General features: G+C 38.2%; 1 long non-coding RNA gene and 1 pseudogene across 1 annotated transcript; one reads left to right on the forward strand and one right to left on the reverse strand.

Annotated features, from left to right (window-relative positions):
- Positions 1–23,452, forward strand: part of LOC107688492 (serine/threonine-protein phosphatase 2A regulatory subunit B'' subunit alpha-like) — a 111,755-nt pseudogene that overhangs the window by 77,740 nt on the left and 10,563 nt on the right.
- LOC107688493 (uncharacterized) lies at positions 12,023–18,134 on the reverse strand. The gene is made up of 3 exons (XR_001634240.1): positions 18,068–18,134; positions 17,186–17,900; positions 12,023–12,443 (listed from the first exon to the last, which is right to left on the reverse strand). It is a non-coding gene; the product is annotated as an uncharacterized LOC107688493 (long non-coding RNA).

A 23,452-nucleotide genomic window follows, 5' to 3' on the forward strand; every position in this document is an offset into this window, starting at 1 on the left:
GATGCACTAACTCTGCAGCAGCACTTCTTCTTCCTCGTCTCGTCTGACTGATGCACTCAACCAAGCGTTATAACCACAACCTCGCCCCTCCCCCCCAACCATTCGAATTTCCGTAGGCGGGAATTATTTTAATGATATTCTAATGGACCCATTTGTGATATCACAAAACCCGGAAAACAAACGCTGTAGTCCAAACGAGCCATTCGTTGTAGTTCTTGAAAAGGGAACTATCTCCCTTTGGAGTGGACTTTTTTGTCCATTTTTGGTTGGACCGAATTTGTAAGTTTGCAGATCTTTTTTATGCCCAAACATACACACTACACACTGACTAAAATTAAAAAAGTGAAAAAGCATAATAGGACCCATTTAAATTATTTAGACATAATAATGTGAAATTTTTATATCAGTCAGATTCCCTAATAATGAGCCTAATTTATAAAAAAAAAAGGTGTGTTTGTGAGATAATAACTTGCATATTGATGGTGCAGTACTATTTCAGCACAATTAGCAGCTGGTTTAACCTAATTATCTGTAGTTAGCACAAGGCTTTGCACTGAAATTCCTTGTTTAAAAGCGGCTTCACCGTTTAGCACATGCACCCCTCAGATTTGAGGCCTGCATGTAAAACCTACCTCCTTTTAGCCTAGAGACGGCTCCCACCACGTTGGACTGGAGACCTTGCCCTATTGGTGTGACCACATGGTGCAGACAAGGCAATATGTCCTTCACTGCACCTGTCAGGAAGTGCTGTTAATCTCCATGGTGACAGGGAACACCCTGCTTGGCAATAAGAGTGTTACAGTCAATATAAATCAGAAGTATCTCTTCCAAGAGCTCAAGCTAACTTGTCATGCTCAGAGCCACAGACACACCACTGTGGGTCACCACTGGCCAGGCTGCATTCATTGAGAGCGGGTCAGCACAGTCACATCTGTTATGTGCAGTGAAGAGAAACTCCAGAGTGCCCTTGTGTTTAGTGTTTAAATGGATCATGAAATGGAAAATCAAAATGTTCTTGATATGTATACATATGAGAGGTTACTCTGCAATAAAAACATACTGCAAAACTCAAAACTAACACCCCAGTTTGAAATAAGAATTATTGTTTTCTACCTGTCTACCTGACTGTTTTAGATGAAAACCATACTAAGATCATCATAAGATCAGGAAACATTATAAAATAGTTTAAAATGTTTATTTCATGACCACTTAAAGGGGTCATAGGATATTACATGCACTTTTACAAGTTGTTTGAACTGAAATGTGTGTTGGCAGTGTATACACAACCACCCTATAATGATAAAAATCCACGCAGTGTTTATTTTAAATCTGGTTAAATGTTTTCCCTTTCTCAAATCAAGCCGATCTCAGATGCCTGTCTGTGTGGCATCACATTGTTTCACCGCTGGAGCAGATGTAGACAAGAATGACTCCTAAGCGATTGAGGTGTTCTGTTGTTGGATGTAATAATGAACATAGCAGTTGTCATTTACTCCCGACATCTGAGCCGCTGAAATCGCAGTTGATTACGTTTGTTTCAGAAGGGAATGCGCCCCCGATCTACATAAATGCGTCTATGTTCGCGCGAATTATTCATGATCCAGCCTCATTTACAGAAGAAGTGAGTATAATGTTTTGTAATGAATCTTTGCAAATCGCCTTTCCTAATAATGTGCTAATTAGCAGGTTTCACGATGAATGCGGCTAAAGTAAACAGTCTCTCTGAGAGCGGCTCGGAAGAGAGGGACAGGGTCAGCATAGCTCATTAACATTTAAAGGAAAATGCTACAAAAACGGCTTGATCTGAAATGAGCTGTTTTTGACAGGGTAAAAAAGGTGTTTTTTACACTACCATTGAGAAATTTTAACCAAACTATGTTACAGACTTTTCATTAAGACCCTAAAGAATCATATCAACTTGTGGAAAATGGGCATCCTATGACCCCTTTAAAAAAAAAAAACAAGGCTTGGGGAGAGCAACCCTGTCTCAATCAAAACATTGCTCTAAGGCAGTGTTGTTTTGGTATTATTTCTTTACTGTTGTAGTATTTATGAATAATTTTTGCATTAGCTTTTTAAAAAATATATTTTCTGTTTTCAGATAACTGAGACTTTATGAATTCTTCTAAAGGAGGTTAAAATGATCAAAGAACAATGTTTTGGTGATGCATAATTGAACGCCACACGTGATTTTTCCTTCTAAAAAAATCTGTTAATCAAGAGAATAAGCAAACCACTGCAATTAACGTACCTGTGTTAAACCAAGAGCAACGGTAGACCTAGAAAAACAAGGAATAGGCAGAAACAGTGAGTAAGAAAGCAAAAAACAAAGCAGTATGTGAATGATAATGATGGGGGATTAGAATTTCATTAAATTCTCACACAGTTCAGTTTGTACACCTGTACACTCAGTCTATACACCTGGCAGTCTGTAAAACTTTTCAAAGTACATTTTGGTCTTTCACAGTCAGAATCACTCATATTTTGATCACAAGTGACAGGAGTCGTTCTTTGCTCACTCTCTCAAGGACCAAAGAAAAAGAAAAGAAAAAGAAAGAAAACAGTGAGTGAAGATGCCTGTATGCCTGTTGTCCATCTTTTTATTTGCTAGAATTGTTTGCATAGGGTCAGTAGGGAATTACATCACCGGTATGGCTGTCTTGTACTGAGAGGAAATGAAATCATAGCAGAGGTCTGAGCCAAGAAACCCCCTTATGTACAACATCCTCCTGTGAATCACCGCCTGTTTCTATTTGTGAAGGGTTTCCAATACAAAGAAGTAACAGAAGAGGCTATAGCTCTGGTACGAAGCAACATAAAAGTACATGGCAGCAAGACAACAGCCTCCTGAAACAACAGTGTGTATCAGTTTAAGCACTGATAGAGAACACTGATTGACATCCAATCTTCTCCCAGCCCTTGGGATTTTTCTCAGGATTTAGGATGTCTGAGGGGATGTGCTAACACAGTACTTAAACCTCCATTTGTGTTGGGGGCTGCTTAAGTCCTCAAGCTGGCATGGAGATTTGACAAGACAAACGGGAGCTCTGTGTTACTTCCTGTAGCATGACCATCAGCACTGAACAGTGGCTTCCTATTTTGAACAATGAAACTGTTGCTCATTCATAGTCTTAAACTGTTTGTCTTCTAATGGTTGGGTGAACAGCCTGATGGGATGGATGTAGGATGATTTAAGTTAGCCTGGTTTATTGGGAGAGGATCAAATTTTGTTATTCTTCCTGTTATTTGTCAGAGTGATTGTTTGGAGAGATCTTTTATAGGAAGATCACAGAGTTCTGTTTGTGGTTTTGTGAGATATATCTGTGTTTTTGCTTATGTCAGTATATAAAAATATTGAGACATAAGTGGTTCCTGTTGTGTTTGGTGTATTATGTATTGAGTTCATTGAAATAAGAGTGCTTTTGTTAGAAACTTCAAGTGAATTACATCTTCAACCATCTAAAATAGCTTTTCTGTGAATCCATCAAACAAAACTCCCAGACTAATTGATAATGCTACTTTTGTGCTCTGAAGTATATCTCTGAAAATTAGGTGGTGCATTGTTGTGAAATTCTTCAGAAATAATTCAGACAAATATTTCAAAATATTGACTTTTATATATGCTACAAACGAGGTTTTGAGGTCTTATTGTTATCAAATCAATGCTTAGATAAACTTAACTGCATTGACATCACATCGGGGTATAGTCAAATCCATGAAATATATATTTAAATAAAAAATCTGGCTATTTTACTGTTCTAAATGTCTATGTATGTAAGCAAGATCCTTTTTTTTGTTTGTTTGAAAAAAGTAATACTTTTATGCAGCAATAGGCATGGGCCAGTATGAGATTTTGATGGTATGATAACCGCGGATATGCTGTTTATGTCGTTTACGCTTTGATTTGAACGAAAACAACGTATCCACGTGGCGCAGCTGACACAAAACAGCATACGCAATTTATGTTCAGTGGATACTCTCCAAAATGACGTTAGGGTGACGCGGAGGAGACGAATTGTTGAATAAAGTCGTTATTTTTTTCTTTTGCGCACAGAAAGTGTTCTCGTAGCTTTGTAAAATTACGGTTGAACCCCTGATGTCACATGGATTAATTTACCGATGTCCTTGCTATGTTTCTGGGCCTTGATCGTGTAAGGACCCTTGCTGTCTATGGGAGGGTCAGAGAGCTCTCAGATTCCATCAAAAATATCGTAATTTGTGTTCCGAAGATGAACGGAGGTCTTATGGGTTTGGAACAACAGAATTTTAATTTTGGGGTGAACTATCCATTTAAGTTCGGCCATCCTACACACACGTGACTGACCGCTCGCTCGCACCAACAGGAGGAGGAAGGTTGTGTTACTCTCTACACTGCACTCAACCTGAGGGAACCTGAGGGAACACTTTCAGTCTTTGAGGAGACATAAAAAACAGCGCATACCGCAGGAACGGTATAACGGAAAATATTAGTGGTTTTGAAACTGTGACATTTTCAAATCGTGGTATACCTTGAAACCGGTAATCGGCCCATGCTTATTCAGCAAGGATGCATTAAATAGATCAACAATGTCAGTAAAGACATTTATAATGTTACAAATAATTTCTGTTCTATTTCTAAATAATTCCTGATTCCAAAAATATTAAGCTGTTGAAATGTTGTATTAACCTGTATTAACCTGTTTTCAACATTGAAAATAAGAAATGTTTCTTAAACACCAAATCAGCATATTTGAATGATTTCTGAAGGATCATGTGACACTGAAGACTGGAGTAATGACTGCTGAAAATTCAACTTTGCCATCACAGGAATAAATAACATTTTAAAGTATATTAAAATAGAAAAATATATCTTAATATTTCACAATATTACTTTTACTGTATTTTTGATCCAATTAATGTACCTTGGTGAGAATAAGAGACCCACATTTTAAATGATTAGGCCTATGTGTGTATGCACACACAAACAAACACTGTATATAGTTACATATAGGTCCTTATAGTTCTGATAGAATGTCATGGGGTGTCCAGTAGTCAGGCAGAGCTTCTTCACTTTAATATGCTGTCTGGAAGTCATCCAAGAGATTATTAATTTATCCTGTGAACTGTGTAAAACACAAAAATCACATTTATAATGGAGTTACGAAACCTTCCAGACTTCCCATGTGCCCTGTATTTGAGTAATCAGAGCAATGTCACTTTTAGTGCCTGAAGCTCAGCACAAGTGCTTATTAAGAGACAATGAATACAGGCCAGCTGAATTCAGAAACTGCAGATGTCGTTGAACAGTGTTAATGGCTGATTTTATCAGCTCACTGAGCTCTGGAGGCAGCAGTGTTTTAATGGACTCTCATCTCATCATAATGAACCTTGTCATAGTCACGGTCACTTTTTGTCGCAATACATAAAATCAGTGGTGAACGACTGAAATTTGCTTTTGTATAGTACAGACCCTACTACTATAAAGATCTCCAAATCGCGGCACCAGAAAGTCAGCGGCTATCCAAAAAAGGAACAAGTTTGTGTTGGAGGACAGCCTTCGATTTTGTCATGGGTTTGTGTCTGTGATTAGTGTTTTGTCACAGTGTTTTGGGGAGATCTATGTCGCTGAGTTCTGACTTTGGTGGGTGTTTTTGCAGCTGGTGCTGCTGGTGGGAGTGAGTAGAGGGGAAGAAAAGAGCACAAGACAAAAGGGGAATGGAAAGTAAGGTCTCACTGAGCATAAAACTAGATAATCTGATCCAAGAGTGTTTGCAGTGAGATGGCCACTACTGACATGAGGAGTCATATGTTCCCATGCTTTTAATCCTCAGATAATAATGACTAGCCAGACCTGAAGAGAGTGAGAGAAATATTCATTCAAGCATGGATAATTTACTCGGACTCAGCTTTGGAAGTACTGAGTGCTGATGACCGCCATTAACCACATTATTTTACTGTAAATCTGACTCGTTGACTGTATGGTTTACTGGCATTAAGTCCACTTCAAAAAGTCCAAAAGCATATGGATACCCAGAAGTCTTTGAGTGTTCTTCCATTCTAGTGTTTATACAGTTTCTTTCAAGAATCATAGTCTGCCATCTAGTGTTTAAGAGAGACCTCACAACATAAACATAGCATGTACACAGCATGTATGGAAAAAGACAAATGTTTGCCTGGCATCACAAGGTCTTTTTCTAATAAGCCACATTTGTTGCTGTTAGTCACTCCTGACCATATTTTCCGCCTGTGATCCAGTGTGGTCAAGGGCATTTGGGAGGTGTGGGCCAATGAAAGCTTCATCGTCATCACAGATTCCATATCCCCAGAAGCCTCAGTCTTTAAAGGCCATATTACCCTAACTAGACCATATATCCGCTGTCTAGAGCTCACAGGGACAGGAAATGAGAGATGACACAATGCATTTTATGTTGCAACTCTCTGATCCTTTATCCATGTAAAATGAAATGCATAAAGTATATATCCGCTGTCTAGAGCTCACAGGGACAGGAAATGAGAGATGACACAATGCATTTTATGTTGCAACTCTCTGATCCTTTATCCATGTAAAATGAAATGCATAAAGTATATATCCGCTGTCTAGAGCTCACAGGGACAGGAAATGAGAGATGACACAATGCATTTTATGTTGCAACTCTCTGATCCTTTATCCATGTAAAATGAAATGCATAAAGTTCCTAAACTATTTTATATGAGTTGACAAACAGTGAAATGATTAATGGACAGTGTGCGAGCAGATGAGACATTTTGGAATCCCCGGGATCATGACCTTGTGTCTCCTGGGTGGTAAATGGCATAGCTTAAAAGGGTTTTAACAAGTCTGACAACCGCTTCAAATGTGGCACTGACTACGACTGTGTGAGGTTTGAGAGAAGCATCATATTTCAAAGCCTCCATGTTCAATCCGGGTATTATTCACATGGTTTGATTGATAGTTGGAATATTTTGGTTGAACTGTTGTCACATTGTTTGTTCTTTAAACTCTTTAACCTGTATGAATGTGCCTGTGAAACTTTATCAAATGCTGTTTTGCACCAGTAAAGAAACAATTAAGTTCAAATTAAGTCATATGATGCGATTTCAATTTTTCCTTTCTCTTTGGAGTGTTACAAGCTCTTGGTGCATAAAGAAGATCTGTAGGTTTTACTGGTTTTGTCTCGTCGTGCCGGGAGACGGCATCACAATATGGTAAGGGACGTAACATTTCTGTCACACGCTTGAGGTATTCGGCCAATCACAACACACTGGATAGCTGGCCAATCAGAGCACACCTCTCTTTTCAGACCGATGAGCTTTGTAAAAATCGATGCGTTTCAGAAAGGCGGGGCATAGAGGAGAAACAATAATATACAGTATGTGGAAAATAATGTTTTTTTAACCTTAAACCACATAAACACATTGCATTACACCAAATACACAAAATAATGTTCTTTTTAGCAACATCATATGACCCCTTTAAATTTAAAAAATGTTCCTGTGGATATGAATCCATTAGTGGCCCAAAAATGTTGTTCCAAACCTGTATGCCTTTATTTTTTTCTCTGTGGAACATAAATAAATAAATAACATTATTCAAAATATGTTTAGAAGAAGATAATCATATAGGAATTTTTGGATGAGCTACCCCTTTAACTTTAGTACATATTTAACTTTAACTTGAGCTCATACCACCATCTGCTGGCGAGGACACTTAGTGCAGCAGGACTCTGCTCATGGCTTAAAGTTATTATATATGCAAGTTTTTAATTGTGTATCTTTCCTGTTTATTGTCAGGATGTTTCCTGTTTAGATGTAGTATGTTGGGGAATGTATTCATACTAGACAACTGCATAGCTGTACAGAACATAATACTAAAATGTTCGTTCTTCTTCAGTACATGCTAGGAAACTACAGGAACTCTGAAAGTTTATTTATGTATATAATAATTGACAAATGTAAAAACTGATGATGTCTCATTCTGAATTTAATCTATACAGAAGCAAAGCCGCATCAATAGAGACAGCATATTTTAGTATGGCTTTATTTGCATCTTTGCAAAAATGTTTTTTTGGAGAAAAAAATTACTTAAAGGGATAGTTCACCCAAAAATGAATATTCTGTCATTAATTACTCACCATTATGTTGTTCCAAACCCGTAAGACCTTCGTTTATCTTCAGAACACAAATTAAGATATATATATTTTTATTTTTACCATGTTCAAGTCCAGAAAGGTAGTAAGGACATCATTAATAGTCCATGTGGCATCAGTGGTTCAACCTTAATGTTATGAAGCTATGAGAATACTTTTTGTGTGGATTTCATCAAAAATATCTTAATTTGTGTTCTGAAGATGATCAAAGGTCTTGCGGTTTTGGACCGTCATGAGGGTGAGTAATTAATGACAGAATTTTCATTTTTGAGTGAACTAGCCCTTTAACTCAGGAATGTAAAGACCCTTACAGTTTCACTGCTCGCCTGTGTTTAATTTTCAGGCCCTTAGCTTATGTGGTTGTAAAAACGTGAGCAGAGCCTTTGGCCAGCACCTCCAGGCTGCTCTGAACTGCCCTGAAATAGATGGCAGCCAAGTGGTAAACAACAGCATGTGGAGACTGCATTAAGCAAGAGCCACAAACACAAGGTCACCACAAATCATTTGCAACAATACTGCATGTTCATGTCACCTCACACAATTACCAAGTGTTCAGCTAATCTTGGAGCTTCCAAGTCACGCAGTGATGTACCAGTGTACTGTACTGCCCAATTGTTCACATTGCTAATAACATCTGCAATGTTTCACTACTTTCCAACCAGCAGTCTTTAAGTAAAGTATCCAAGTATTCTTTATTTAAATCAAATGCTGGACTTTTATGATGATTATTGATATAATACTATAACTAGTAGAGAGGTCTGACAGAAAGGCCACTACTGAAATTCCTTCTGTTTTTTATATTTAATACATATAATTTAATATTTTTTCGTTGCAAAACCTGACACATTGCAAAAATTGACACTTCACAAATTTACTTTTTAATGAGTGACCTAGGAATTGTGCAAAATATTTAATGTGTTAAATATCAAATGCATTTATTTGACATAAATATTCATTGATGTATAAAATAAATAATAGCATTAATAATAACAATTGTTATTAATAATAATAGTAATAATTATTATTAATAATAATAATAAAATGTATTATTATTGTTAATTTATATATCGAGGATTGTTTTTTTCTCTAAAATTGTAATTTTATTTTTTTCCATGTTTCATTGAACAAAAACACTGTATATTGAGATATATATATATATATATATATATAAAATTATAAATGTAATTATTAGTTGCTGTATATGTATTTGACACATTAAAATATTACAAGAAAACTTTAACTGATTTCTGAATATTTAATACATTGCTTGAATTTTCACTTTCACAACCTGAGGGGTTGATTTAACATGTCCTGTCTGGTTCGGAGTGTAAATACCCAAAGTCATGTGTCTTCAACTGAAGATCATTTAGAATATTCTGTCTTTTAAAAACTGTCCCATCCTCCATGGGCCCAGCCTTTGTGAGCTGTAATGGCACTTCTTTCAGTGGCTCCACTGTGTGGCTTTTCATAGAGGAAATCCAGCTCGGAATAGAATAGGCCCTCATAAAATCCACTTCCTCAATTCAGCTCTCTGCCGAGTGTGTGTGAGGAAATAAGGCCCCTTTCATGCCCCCACATTCCTCAGAGGCTCTCAGAAGTCCAGGTAAAGGGTTATCGCTATGGTGATGGCATTTGGCACTTCTATTTTCAAGCGCATAGATTCACCAGAAACAGTGGTGTGTGTTTTGGAGTGTGTGTGGTGGGGGTAGGGGTAGGGTATTTGTATGTGTTTCTAAAGTCTGCCCAGTGCCTGCTGCAGAAATAAACTGCAAATTAGAAGCTTTATCTTTGGAGATCATTTTGCACACATGGCAGTCGCTCCTGCGTCAAAGCGAGCGAGGGGAGGTGGGGCTAAGGACGAGATGGGCCGTCCAGTCCTGGTGCTCTCTTTCTGCACTGCATTGAAGTGAGATAGACGGCCTTTGCCATCTGCCCCCAGTCACTCCAACTGTTTGGGTTCAACATGATATAACAGAGTTATATGTGTAGAAACTGGCTTATGTGCTACGAACGCCAGTTTGCTTTAATACTGTGTGAAAGGCTAAAAGGATAGAGTTGATATTAACAGGATGGTTGTGTTATTATATAACTCAGAATAGACCAGGATACTTTATAGTACAGTACTTTTAATAAATCTGATTAAAGAAATTGCAAATTGCGTTATATAATACCTAAAGTGCGTTAATGATGATATAATGTCATGCCTGTGTTGGTTACATTACAGGCAGCTCAGGCACTGACTCTCTAAAATCTCTGTGAATAGTCATTAACTGAAGGATTTGACAGTATATGGTGCCGTGACCCTAACATTAGCTAGACACTTTTCTTGTCTTCAGAACTTCCTGTGTTTAAAGGTAATCTGCAGGTATATTTAGTGAATTAAAGACATGAACGTCTGTCTGTCGCTCTCTCTGTCTGTTTATATCTGTCTCTTTATCTGTCTTGCTCTCTGTCTTTCTATTTTTCACTCTATAGCTTTATCTCACTTTCTGTCTGTCGCTCTTTGATTGTCTGTCTGTTGCTTTCTCTGTCCATCTGTCACTTTTTATATCTGTTCTCTGTGTCGCTCTCTCTCTATCTCTCACTCTTTCTGTCGTTCTCTATTTTTCTGTCTAATTGTCACTGACTCTCTTTCTCTGTCTGTCCATTTGTCACTCTCTCTTTCCATCTCCGTTGCTCTCTCCCAAATTCAAAATTCTAATTGCTTTATTAGCATGAGATTTTGTACATATTGCCAAAGCATTACAGGACAAAAAGAGAAACAGATTAATAAACAAATAATCAAAAAGCAAAAAAAATAAATATGTTCTCTATATAAGTAATAATATCTAGTAGTTGTTCAGGAGTTTTATATGCTGGCTTACTTCACTCAGTCGCCCCTTTCGCACAGTAATACCAGTAAATTGCCGTAACGTTACTGGAACGATTTTACCGGTAAATACAAAAATGCGCTGTTCACACAGGCAACGACGTTCTGTCATTTTACCGGTGAAGCACCATTCACATATCGGTTTCAAATTACCAGTAAATTCTGTAACATCATTAACCAGAAATGGCCTCTAAGCGGCTGTGCCTCCCGATGTTGTGTTTGTAAACATGGAGGGGTATACACGGTAGTGCTGGGTGGTATACCGGTTCATACCGAATACCGGTGTTTATTTTTGTTATGATATGAATTTTAAAAATACCGCAATACCGGTATATGTCACTTAAACAACGTTCGGAACGCGACACTGTTTGAAAGGGGTCCCTTTTCACTGTTGCACTGTGGTGAGGGCACAGCTGTATGTGTTACTAAGCGTGAAAGTTCCGAAACTGAAGCTGTAGACCTAATAGAACGTGATGACAGAAGAACTCATCCACAATATCCACATTGACCGCCACAAATATCCACCGCCCCCTGCCATCAGCTCCCGCGTCTCACACACACACGAGCGCGACTTTAGCACTAGATTTAGCAACTTTCAGACCCTTTTAGCGGCTTTTTTCCATAGAATATTCATACTGACAAACCTAGTATTTTTGAAAAGGTAATTTACCAGTAAAGTCTGTATGTGTGAAAGGGGCTAGTATCTCTTAGATTGTGGCAGTTGGGTTTAAAAAAAAAAAAAAATTGTTCTTCTTCTTTCTTTAAATTTCTCCTTGTAAATAATGAAAGGAACTCAGGGATTGGGTTTTTTTTTTCCCTCCTGTGAAGGAGGAAGTCTTGTCTCTCTTCCTCTGTCTGTCTATCTGTCGCTCTCTATCTGCTCTATCTGTCTCTCTTTGTATTTGCTGTCTGTCTTTTTCTCTCTCTATCTCTCTACCTGTTGCTGCCTATCTGTCGCTTTTTTGTCAGTTATGGCTCTCTTTATTGTTTCATATTTTTTAATATGTCGCTCTCTGTCTGTCTATTGCTTTCTTTATCCCTCTATCGCTCTGTCTGTCTGTCTCTGAAATGCAGGCAGTCGTCGTCCTCTTCTTGTCTCGTCTCCTCACTTTCAGTAAGGATCTAATATAACTGTGCACCTCCTCTGGGCCCCATCCTCCAGTCTCAGAGGCATGTGCTGCACTTGCTGTGCCATAAATCAAAACACTAAGCATAGCTTTGAAAGCTGAAATTAAACTCTGAATAACTGCTTTCAGGCAGCTATGCACTTTTTCTTAGTATTTGGAGCAAAGAGAACCCTCTGATTGCTCCGAAGTACGCAGTACCGTCACATCGCTGGTGCCAGTCGCACATTGTGACGGTATATAACGTGAGAGGTTTGCAGGGGAAGAGGGGTGTACCGGGCTTCAGCTGGCGATGGCATCCCAACACTGCGCAACTGAGACCTGCTGAAAATTGATGGAATGAAAACATTATTAGTCCCACAAACGCAACAAATTTAGCCAGATTCTCAGATTATTCGACTATTTGAGTGTCAATAAGAGCAAAACACCATGAGTATTTCCAAATCCTAGAAAGCCAGTGCTCTTGTAGTGGAAAACTATCTTCTAAAGGTTAAGGAGATCGTTTTGATAGGTCATGGCAGTGGACCGATGACACCCGTAGAGCGCTCCAATAGCTCTGGAATCCCACGGAGCGGAATCACTGTTAATTGAAGACTCAGCGTGGTGCTGGAGTGTCTGGGATGATGGGAAGGAGACAGGTGTGATGAGCCTGGCTGCTGTCAGTGCAAGAACAAACTCAGCACCTGCAGAGCCATCGAGAGGCCTGTGCACTATTACAGCACGTCCTAGAACAAGCTGGCTGGCATAAGCAGGCAGACAGGTGTGATTCTGGAGCTGAAGGGGAGGGCCATGTATGAACTCTTCTTGCTCATAGGATTTCCCAGCGTTGCACAGCTCTGCTGGTCTCAGCGAATCCACTCATATGCTAGCATTTACAAGCCCATCTCTCCTTTAGCACCCAGAAACTGTTTCATAATGCAGCCCCACTAAATACCTCCAAAGATAGGCCATGACTATTTACCTACAGTAAATATTTACCTGTTATATGTCATCATATATTTATATTTTTATATTATGATTTAATTATTTGAAGTAAAATATATATTTTTGATATAAATGTTTATAAATTAATCATTTAAATTATTATTTTTTTTTTTTTTTACATTTTAATACATTTATTCAGCATGGACGCATTAAATGATTCAAAAGTAACAGACTTATATTGTTAAGATACTTCATGATACTTCAATTAAAAGCTGTTCTTTTGAACTTTCTAAGAATCCTGAAAAAATGTATCACAGTTTCCATAAATATATTTAGCAGCTCAACAGTTTTCAACATTGATAATGATAAGAAATGTTTCTTCAGCACCAAATCAACATATTAGAATTATTTCTGAAGTAAGGCTGATGGCTGCTAAAAACTCAGCTTTGTCATCACAAGAATTAATTGCATTTTAAAATGTATTCAAATAGAAAACTGTTATTTTAAATTATAATATTTCACAATATTACAGTTTTGACTGTATATTTGATCAAATAAATGCAGCCTTGGCGAGAATAACATTAAATATCTTACCAATCCCAAACTTTTGTATGGTAGTGTATATACAGTATTTATTATTACCTGTGCTCTGGAATATTCCAGCTGTTCTGATAGTAAGTAAGTATTAACTGGAGCACATTTAGACGAATACATTATGCATTTCTCAGCCAGCACTGTACAAGACTTGGTGTCAAGGAGACTGCAATATAAAAAATAGTTATGCCAACAATAGAGAGTGAAGGTCTTCACAATGTAACCCTGGATTCAGAACAAGTGCCGCTGGTTCCACAGGCCCCCACAAGGCAAGGTTACACTCTTGTATTTATATTGTTCTTTAGCAGAGGACAGTAAAGTCTTGGCCTGCCCTAGTGTTTCTTGGCATTCTGCCGTGATTTATCAGGCATCATAACTTTGTAAGAAATGTAATCAACTAAAAATACACAAGCCCTAGGGTTCTTCATACTACTTCATACAGTGTATGCTTGATCCTCTTGTAGTAGCTCACATGATTAGTTTTGCCTGTTAAGTGGAACACAAGGCACATCTGCTGGGAAACATCATTATTGCTGGTCATTCATGACCATTTTTATCTTTGTATTACTCTACCACAAATATTTATTACAAAAAATGTATTACTCTAAGAATAAATAGTGTATTATTACCTCTAAAGGTCAATGTGAAACCCATTTTAGCCATAAAAATTGAAATCCATGAAAAGGCGCATCCAAAACCAGTTTTGTGTGAAGAACCATACTTACATTTTTCTAAGTTGACAAGGCTTTAACAGCAAAGTACACTTAACACACGTCAAGAAACTGCAAAAACTGCATGGTACAAGACCTGCTTATAAATGCCATCACTTAAAACTATAGCTTTGTGCTTTGGCTGAAGAGAAATTTATTACAATACTCTAGGTCAGCAGCAAACTGAACATAAAATATTAGTGGGATGTAACATTTGATTTACTGCAGACAAAAATCACAAGAGTTTATGTAATTCAGCTAAAATAAAATTGATAAAATATATAAGAACAGATAAAAGAGAGTAATAATAACAAAGAAGAACATAAGCTAATCACAAAAAAAAATGCAACAAAATTAAGAGGTAATAGAGGTAATAAGACTTTGATCCAGAGAATATTCAGTTTTGTAATAATGGTGAGATTGGAAAATGGCTTGAATGTGATCTAAAGTTGTGTTGTCTGCACAAAAGCATCATCATGCAATGTGCTGGCACACGTGAACCATCCACCAAGACTTGTCCCTGTCTGAACTTCACTTAAAAAAAGATGGAGGACTAGAATTTCTAGCTACAGTCCTGGCCTTGGTGTAGCCATTGTGTGTATGCGTGCATGAGCCATAATGGGAGTAGTTCTCCCGTGGGGACGCAGGTTCGAGTTCGGTCTGTGTCATTTTCCATACTAGATCCCTAGTGTGCTAGAATACAGTATGAGTCAGAAGCATGCTAACTATAATCTGGTTCTGAGGTTACTTGTTTCATGGAAGATAAGTTCATTAATGTTCTATTTACAGCAGGTTTGTTTTTCGGCCTAAGAATTGGCCTACACAAAAATAAGTATTTCATTACATGCACTTGGAACTGTGCATGCATCTCTTCTCCTCCTCCAAAAGCCTGCCTATGCACTAGATGAGGCTAATGGTGTTAGCAGCAGGCAGGCCTCTTTATGTCCCTCTGCCCTGCCCACAGAGGAATCTTGATGCGTTTGATATTCTCCTAACAGCTGCCGGAGACAGAACTGGGAAGGCTGGAATTGCTATGTACAGCTGAAATGTCAGGAGGCCTCCTGTACAGCGGGTGTTATTTATAAGGCTTAAAGGAAAGGGGAGAAGATCTGCTGGGCGTTAGACCTTAGTTACGCAAAGAGATCAGCTCCATTACCACAGCTTTTTTTTTTCTTCTTCTTGAAAAGTTCATTGGTTTATTTGTGCAGATAAAATGTAAACATGGCGCTGATTAACGCAGCTGTCTGTCATTATAACCCACACACCACGATGTGTGAATTTCTGGAAAGATAGCCATTGGATAATTTATAAGCACAGACACTAGGTGTCACTATACCTTTTTAGTGCTCTGTTTTCTAGTTCTCACAGGTATAATGGGTGATAGATTAGCAGTTAAGGACTGTTTACACAAACATGGGCTTGATCCCAGAGAAGGGCAGTGTGGGAAATGAGTGTAAAGTTTTTTCTCTTGGTTTTTGTCCTTAAAGGGGTCATATGATGTTGCTAAAAAGAACATTATTTTGTGTATTTGGTGTAATGAAATGTGTTTATGCGGTTTAAGGTAAAAAAAACACATTATTTTCCACATACTGTACATTATTGTTTCTCATCTATGCCCTGCCTTTCTGAAACGCGTCGATTTTTACCCTGAGCAACGAGACAAAAACATTAAAACCCATTATAAACAAGGCAGTTTTTGCATCCAGTGGGGACATAATTACAGATTATAATGACTTATACTGTCTTTTTACGCGTTGCGTTGCATCGCGCCAGAAAAAATTGAAATTGTATTGAAATTGCATCACTTTAAAGCAGACGTACATTTATTAATTTTTTTTATTTAAATATGAAATTATTTTTCCTGGATCAATAAGGTGCCGTCATAACAGAGGAGCAACGTCTTGGACAGACTTCCAGTATCACCTCTGCTCCTAAAACCATGATCTAGTCCTGTTTTTGTTAAATCTACTGCTGAATAGATCTGAGCTAATGGACCTGTTGCTATGATAATAACTCTGAGATAAGATTTAAAAAAGTGTACAGTCCAGAATTAGGTCAAATGGTCAACTCTAGATAATGTAGAAATCAATTAATCTACGGCATTTGCTCTCAACAAGAAGGCCTCAGCAAACTTCCAAGGGGACCCAAAGTTGACTTTAAAGTAGGGATGCACCGAAATGAAAATCCTTGGCCAAAGCTGAAACCGAACAAAATTAAACACTGGGCCGAAGCCGAATACAGAGCTTGGTTTTTCCCCATGTATTTTGCCAATTTTTTTCACAATTGCATTAATTAAATAGCCAAAATGTGCTTTTTACTGTTTTGTCTTGCTTTTCAAAGAATAAATAAATTTCAATTTACAAATATTTATTCAACACTTAACATTTTTAAACATTCTAGCAGACATTATACCAACAAAGCACAATTTAACTTAAAATTAATAAATTTGTAAAATAATATTTTTTGGCCATCTTCTTGAATCAGGCATGTATTTTTTCACTGTACAAATAAATGCAGCCTTGCTGAGCAGAAACATTAGAAAATATTACACATCCCAATTTTAACACTGTGTTAATGTTATAATAAATGTATTAATAGAGATGTTGTAATTATTAGTTTAGTTTAGTTTTATTGATTTATATAGCACATTTAATAACCACCAAAGTGCTGTACAAAAAAAAAAATACATAAAACAACTAACAAATCACAAATTTATGACAAAGAAATATCACACATAATCAAATATTAGACAGCATTTACTCCAGACCATAAGCCAATTAAAAACAAATAAGTCTTAAGTGATGATTTAAAAACCTGAAAAGAGGAGGCTGATCTTACATATGTAGCATGTTTGGACCGGTCACCCTCACACACATAAAGACCACACGACCACTCGTTGATGAGATTCAGCACTTGCTTTTACTCAATCTGTAACAAGGAGAAATAATCAGTGGATCAACAGGCGACAGCTTCTCCCTCTCTGGCACACAGAGTCATTCACGGGGAGAACAGAGTAGTACATGTGCTCATTAGCCTCGCACACAGGTAGACTGACATTATACAATAATGGAAAAGAATTAAATAAATGTAAATAAATTATACTGCTTACAATATGTCTCTTGTCTTTCTTATACATCACATTAATATTCCTATTAATACATTACAATAAATATTTTACAATATTACATTAGATATAAAATCTATTACATTATTAACTTATGCATTAATTCAAGTATTTATACATTAAAACATACTATAGTGAAATAAAACAAAAAATTATAATACCATTTGTATGAATAAATCAGTATTCCTATACGTTACATAGTGAAATTAATCATTCAATATGTTTAGCACCGTACTATGTGTAGGCTGCACCACGTGCGTCACGCACTGCATAAATCATTAAATCGGATTTTCTCCCGTAACACTCTACGTACAATACACATTCAACTAAATCTCTTTTCTTTTATAAAACAGAACTAATTAAACATACCTGTAACAAGGAGAAATAATCAGTGGATCAACAGGCGACAGCTTCTCCTTCTCTGGCACACTAAACATATGATGCTAATTAGTTAGCGTCACAATGTACACCGTTTAAGTTAAATAACACCATAAAATATACATTTACATTATAACTAGCACAATCGAGTGCTAGTATAAAGTAATCACATTCATCTAGCGATAAATATGCATTTTAGACAAAAAACATCGCCATACCAGAGTCATTCACGGGGGAGAACAGAGTAGTACATGTGCTCATTAGCCTCGCACACAGGTAGACTGAGGCTATCACATGTCGCACGCGGGGAAACCCCGGATGTGTTCCACTGATATCATTCCCTCCCCAGACAAAATCCCAAAGAAAAGTTACGTGACTTTAACGTTATATTTTTAACTTGCGAACAACAGTAGAGGAACAAAATTTCGTGGAGTTTATTAACCCATTCTTATTATGAAACACATAGAATTGATAACGGTATAAACAGCATATAAAAAAAAATAATAATAATACAATATAGGAAAGAAAAGAAAGCAAATTAAATTAAGTCAATAAATTCACACCAGTTACACATACAATGGCAAATTATTCCACAGCTTAGGTGCTGCCACCGAAAAACTGATCCCCCTTGAGTTTCAAGCGCGTCATAGGTACCGACAACAATAAAGAATTTGATGACCTTAAAGGCCTGTTAGTCACATGGAACTAGAGGAGATCAGACGGGTAAGATGGTGCCAAACCTGCCACAGATTTATACACAGACAGTAGTACCTTAAACTGAATTCTAAACTTGATAGGAAGCCAATGCAAACTAATCAAAACTGGAGTGATACTTTCTCTCTTTTTGGTTCCTGTTAAAAGTCTGGCTGCAGCATTTTGGACCATCTGGAGATGAGATGAACAAGACTGAATAATTCCTAGATACAATGAATTACAATAATCCAATCTTGTTGAAATAAATGCATGAATAACAGTCTCCAGATCCTTAAAAGAAAGAAAAGATTTTATTTTAGTAATCATCCTAAGCTGAAAAAATGCTGATTTCACAACTGAATTGATCTGTTTATCAAATTTGAGTGCCGGATCAAAAATAACACCCAAATTCCGAGCACAAGTACCTGCAGTTTTAGTTATAGGTCGCAGAGTTTTAGATAGGATGGAAGCACATTTAGGCCGTCCAAAGACCAACACTTCAGTCTTAGAATCATTTAGCTGTAAAAAATTTTCCGCCATCAAAGTTTTAACTTCGCTCACACAATCAATCAAAGACTGGAGATTAGTGCTGGGCGGTATACCGGTTCATACCGAATACCGGTTTTTATTTTTGTTATGATATGAATTTTGAAAATACCGCAATATCGGTGTATGTCGCTTAAACAAGCTGTATATCATCTGCATAAAGATGGTATGAGATCTGATACTTAAGAAAAATCATAGCTAAAGGAAGAAGATAAAGGGAGAACAAAACAGGGCCTAAAACGGAACCCTGTGGTACCTCACATGTACATGCAGCAGTGACAGAGGTAAAATTCTAAATAGGAATGTTATTATATCCCCCTTAAAATAGGATGTGAACCAGCATCTCCCTTAAAATAGGATGTGAACCAGCTTAAAACTGTTCCCCTAATTCCAACATACTCCTCCAATCGTCTTAGTAAAATAGAATGGTCGATAGTGTCGAAAGCCAAGCTTAGATCCAGAAGGACCAAAACCCCACATTTCCCAGAGTCGACAGCTAATAGCAAATCATTTAACACTTTCAAAAGAGCAGATTCTTTACTATACTGAGCTCTGAACCCAGACTGAAACTTGTCCAATGTGTCACTATTCTTTAAGAAGGTGGAAAGCTGATGAAAAACCACGTTCTCCAATACCTTTGAAAGGAAAGGAAGTTTTGATATAGGCCGGTAATTGGCTAAAACCTGTGGATCAAGGGTAGGCTTTTTTAGTACAGGGTGTATCACTGCATGTTTAAAACAGGCATAACATAACCATTAATAAGACTACTATTAATAATAAACTGAATATATGGACCAATGGTATCAAACACTTCCACAGTTAAAAATGTAGGAATAGGATCCAGAGAGCAAGATGCAGGTTTCATAAGACAGATAATGTCCATTAGACAATTGAGACATTCCCAGAGTTAACAACATTAGAGCGGATATTTTGGATCTTATTAATAAAAAACTCTAAAAAAAAATCATTACAAATTAGAGGAGATGCACCAGTAAATGAAATTGTAACAGGATTTAAAACCCTATTAATAGTATTAAATAAAATGTTAGGTCTGCCAGCATTGCTAGAGATAAGATTAGAAAAATATAATGACCTAGCATTCTTAACAAATTTCTGGTAAGTAACTAATCAATCCCTCAAAATTTCATAGGAAACTTGCAATTTGTCACTTTTACATTTTCTCTCAGCTTGCCTGCATTTCATTCTTAAAATAAATATTATTTTATTTATTTAATATTTATTAAAATAAATATTATTATCATTATTATTATCATTAGGGGAAGTCATGGCCTAATGGTTAGAGAGTCGGACTCGTAACCCAAAGGTTGTGGGTTCGAGTCTCGAACCGGCAGGGATTGGAGATGGGGGGAGTGAATGTACAGCACTCTCTCCCACCTTCAATACCACGACTGAGGTGCCCTTGAGCAAGGCACCGAACCCCCAACTGCTCCCCGGGCGCCGCAGCAAAAAAATGTCTGCCCACTGCTCCGGGTGTGTGTTCACGGTGTGTGTGTGTGTTCACTGCTGTGTGTGTGCACTTTGAATGGGATAAATGCAGAGCACTAATTCCGAGTATGGGTCACCATACTTGGCCACATGTCACGTCACCTTTTATTGTCTTTTTTATTTTATTTTACAGAACAGCAGTAAAATTACAATACTAACATTTATGAATGTTGATGGAGTTCTTGCTTTTTCTCAGCGTTTATTTTGGCGGAAACCCATAGGAAAACCTTCTTTTTGTTGACAGCAGATTTATAAATGATTCACATTACGAATTTGGGAAGATGTTTGTCGCACGTTATCACATTGTCACATGCCTTGTAAAAATTCATGAAAATGTTATTGAGCAACGTTACTTCAATCATCATACAGTAACCAGCAACAACCACCCCTTCCTCTTCTCATCGAAGACATGCGATGCAGTAGTATACAGTCTCTGGCTGTCCGTGCTTGTAATGATTTTTGCGTTTTTCTCGGACAGTTTTAAGCACTTTCACACTGCCGACATGTTTGCTGCATTATAAAGAGGGCACACCTCTCACGCTGGTTGTTATTTGATTGTGTCACGTCATTGTTCAATGCAATTTATTCGGTCTTTTCGTTTATCCGCTTATTATATTTTCATTAATCCTTATCCAGCAAATATCCAGTAAATCGTGAACAACTGGAAAAATCATGGAGCCTTCGAATATTGCTGTGAACGGAGTTGGAGTCGCAAAGGTTGAGAGCAACTGATTTATAGGAACAATTATTGTGCTGATGCCAGTGTCATTTGGATATACAGCTCGTGCTAATTTAGAAAAAAAGAACAAATGGATAAAAGTAATTTAGTCAAAGTGTAGAGCAATACGCCATTTTTATATTTATCTCTGATCAGTTTACTGAGGTCAGTAGATCAAAATTATCTAGTGTCCACTTTTACATGTTGAGTTGTTGATGCAGTGACATGACTCATCAGGGCTATTATTCTTGTAGAGCACCAGTCGGGCATCGCCTGACTCGAGTATGAAGTTCATTTGTCGGTTAGTTGGAAACTTTCTAGAGCAGAGAGGAAGCTCTCTGCACTCCAGACATTAATGTTATTATGCTGTGGGTGCAGTGCCCTGGAACATTTCTGACTCGTCCTATTACTCCACTCCCCAAGTGCACCCCATGAACCCTCGGGAGCCGAATATCACAGGGGCCTGGCCCTCTAAGCTATCTTCCCTCTCTCTCTGCCTTCCTCTGCACGTAAACAAAGTCTTGATCGAGCAATTTGCACTTCATCTGTGCACTGGCTAACTTTAGCCTTTCTGTTTGGGGATGGGAGGGGGCATCCATTCCCATAATACTACTTGCTCACCCATACGGACATTTGACACAGCTGATCCCCCTCCCCTCCATATTGGTGCATTCAGCCCCCTGCTCATCAGGACAGGACGGGCACAGAGAGAGAGAGAGAGAGGGGACTGGACCGGGAGGCAGACCCCAGAGCGGCTCATGTTTCGCAGGGCTGGGAACCCGTTGGCTATGGACTTGAGTTGAGATTTTGTGTTTTGTAGTTTCGAAAAGCAATCAGGAGGCTGGCGGCCTGGCCTCTTTGGTACAATGCTCCTGGATTCCAGCCGTCACAGTAGCAGGCACAATTCTAGGAGTTGCTCTGTGCGCCAAGACACATCCACCTTGCATCCCTGGACAAAGCCTGGAGTTGAGAGTTTGAAGTGAGCGGACCACTGGGAAAGTGTGTACGAGGGACATTGGCCAGAACGGAGTTGTCTGCGAGCTCTTAAACGGAAGCTGATCCTCCTTGACGGAAGTCCCTTAGGACGTACTGTAGGAATAGCTTGTCCATTTTCTTTTTTGGGGGGCTTTTTCTCGTTTCGTACTTTTTGAATCCTTTGACATTGCCAATATGATGATCAAGGAGGCCTCGTTAAGGGAGGATCCTGACTTGCGAGGCGAACTGGCTTTTTTGGCACGAGGCTGTGACTTTGTTCTTCCGTCACGGTTCAAGAAAAGGCTCAAGTCTTTCCAGCAAGCCCAGGTCAGTAGCCAACCTCTGTAGTTCAGCAAAGAATGCCGTGTCTAACTCTCACATGCCAGACAAGACAAACTATTCACAGGCAGATACCAACGTGTTTATTAATAGGACAGTGGAAAGGGGGTGAGGCAGGGCAGGAATACAGTGTCCAAGTGTTGCGTACAGGAGCTTCGAAGAGGGGGGAGGAAGTGGACGGGACGGGATAGGCTCGAGCCATAGCTGCTCTCTTCAATACGTCCATGCAGGCCTGCCCCGCTTGCAGTGGAGTTCTCCAAAATTCAGTCACACTTCAACAGCTCTCTTTCTGTTTGATTGACAGTAAGACTGTGCTGTTCAGAAATAAGCTGCTTTAGGTGTGCACTGTGACTCTAGAGTTTTGCCCAGAGACCAGAATAAGAACAGTATGTCAAGACTATGTATAGAATGTGTTAGACATTTCCACAGCTTGTTATTAGAAGTTTAACCTTGGTGCTGCAAGGTCCCGTCTGAAAAGAATGAAGTAAATGGACATCAGCTGTCAGTGTCGGGCCTGTGAATTAGACTATGCATACAGCGTTTTGGATCACCATGCGAAATGTCCCAATCATTTATCCAGTCCACAAAGAGCTGAGCACAAATCATTCTACTTCACCATTAGATCATCCAGAAATAAATCTAGGTGGAAACAAATCACCTGAAATAAAGTATTTGGCTTGTTTAGGTGAGGGCAGTGAGGTTAGATGGAAAATATCTGTCTTGGTTTTGCTGAGGAGTTCGTCATCACATCGGCAGGATAGTTGATGAGGTCGGCTATGGTTTTACTGATAATCCACCTCACTTCATCACTGTGAATATGTTATCA

Source organism: Sinocyclocheilus anshuiensis, unplaced genomic scaffold, assembly GCF_001515605.1.
Source record: "Sinocyclocheilus anshuiensis isolate Anshui unplaced genomic scaffold, SAMN03320099.WGS_v1.1 scaffold329, whole genome shotgun sequence".
Taxonomy (NCBI): Eukaryota; Metazoa; Chordata; class Actinopteri; order Cypriniformes; family Cyprinidae; genus Sinocyclocheilus; species Sinocyclocheilus anshuiensis.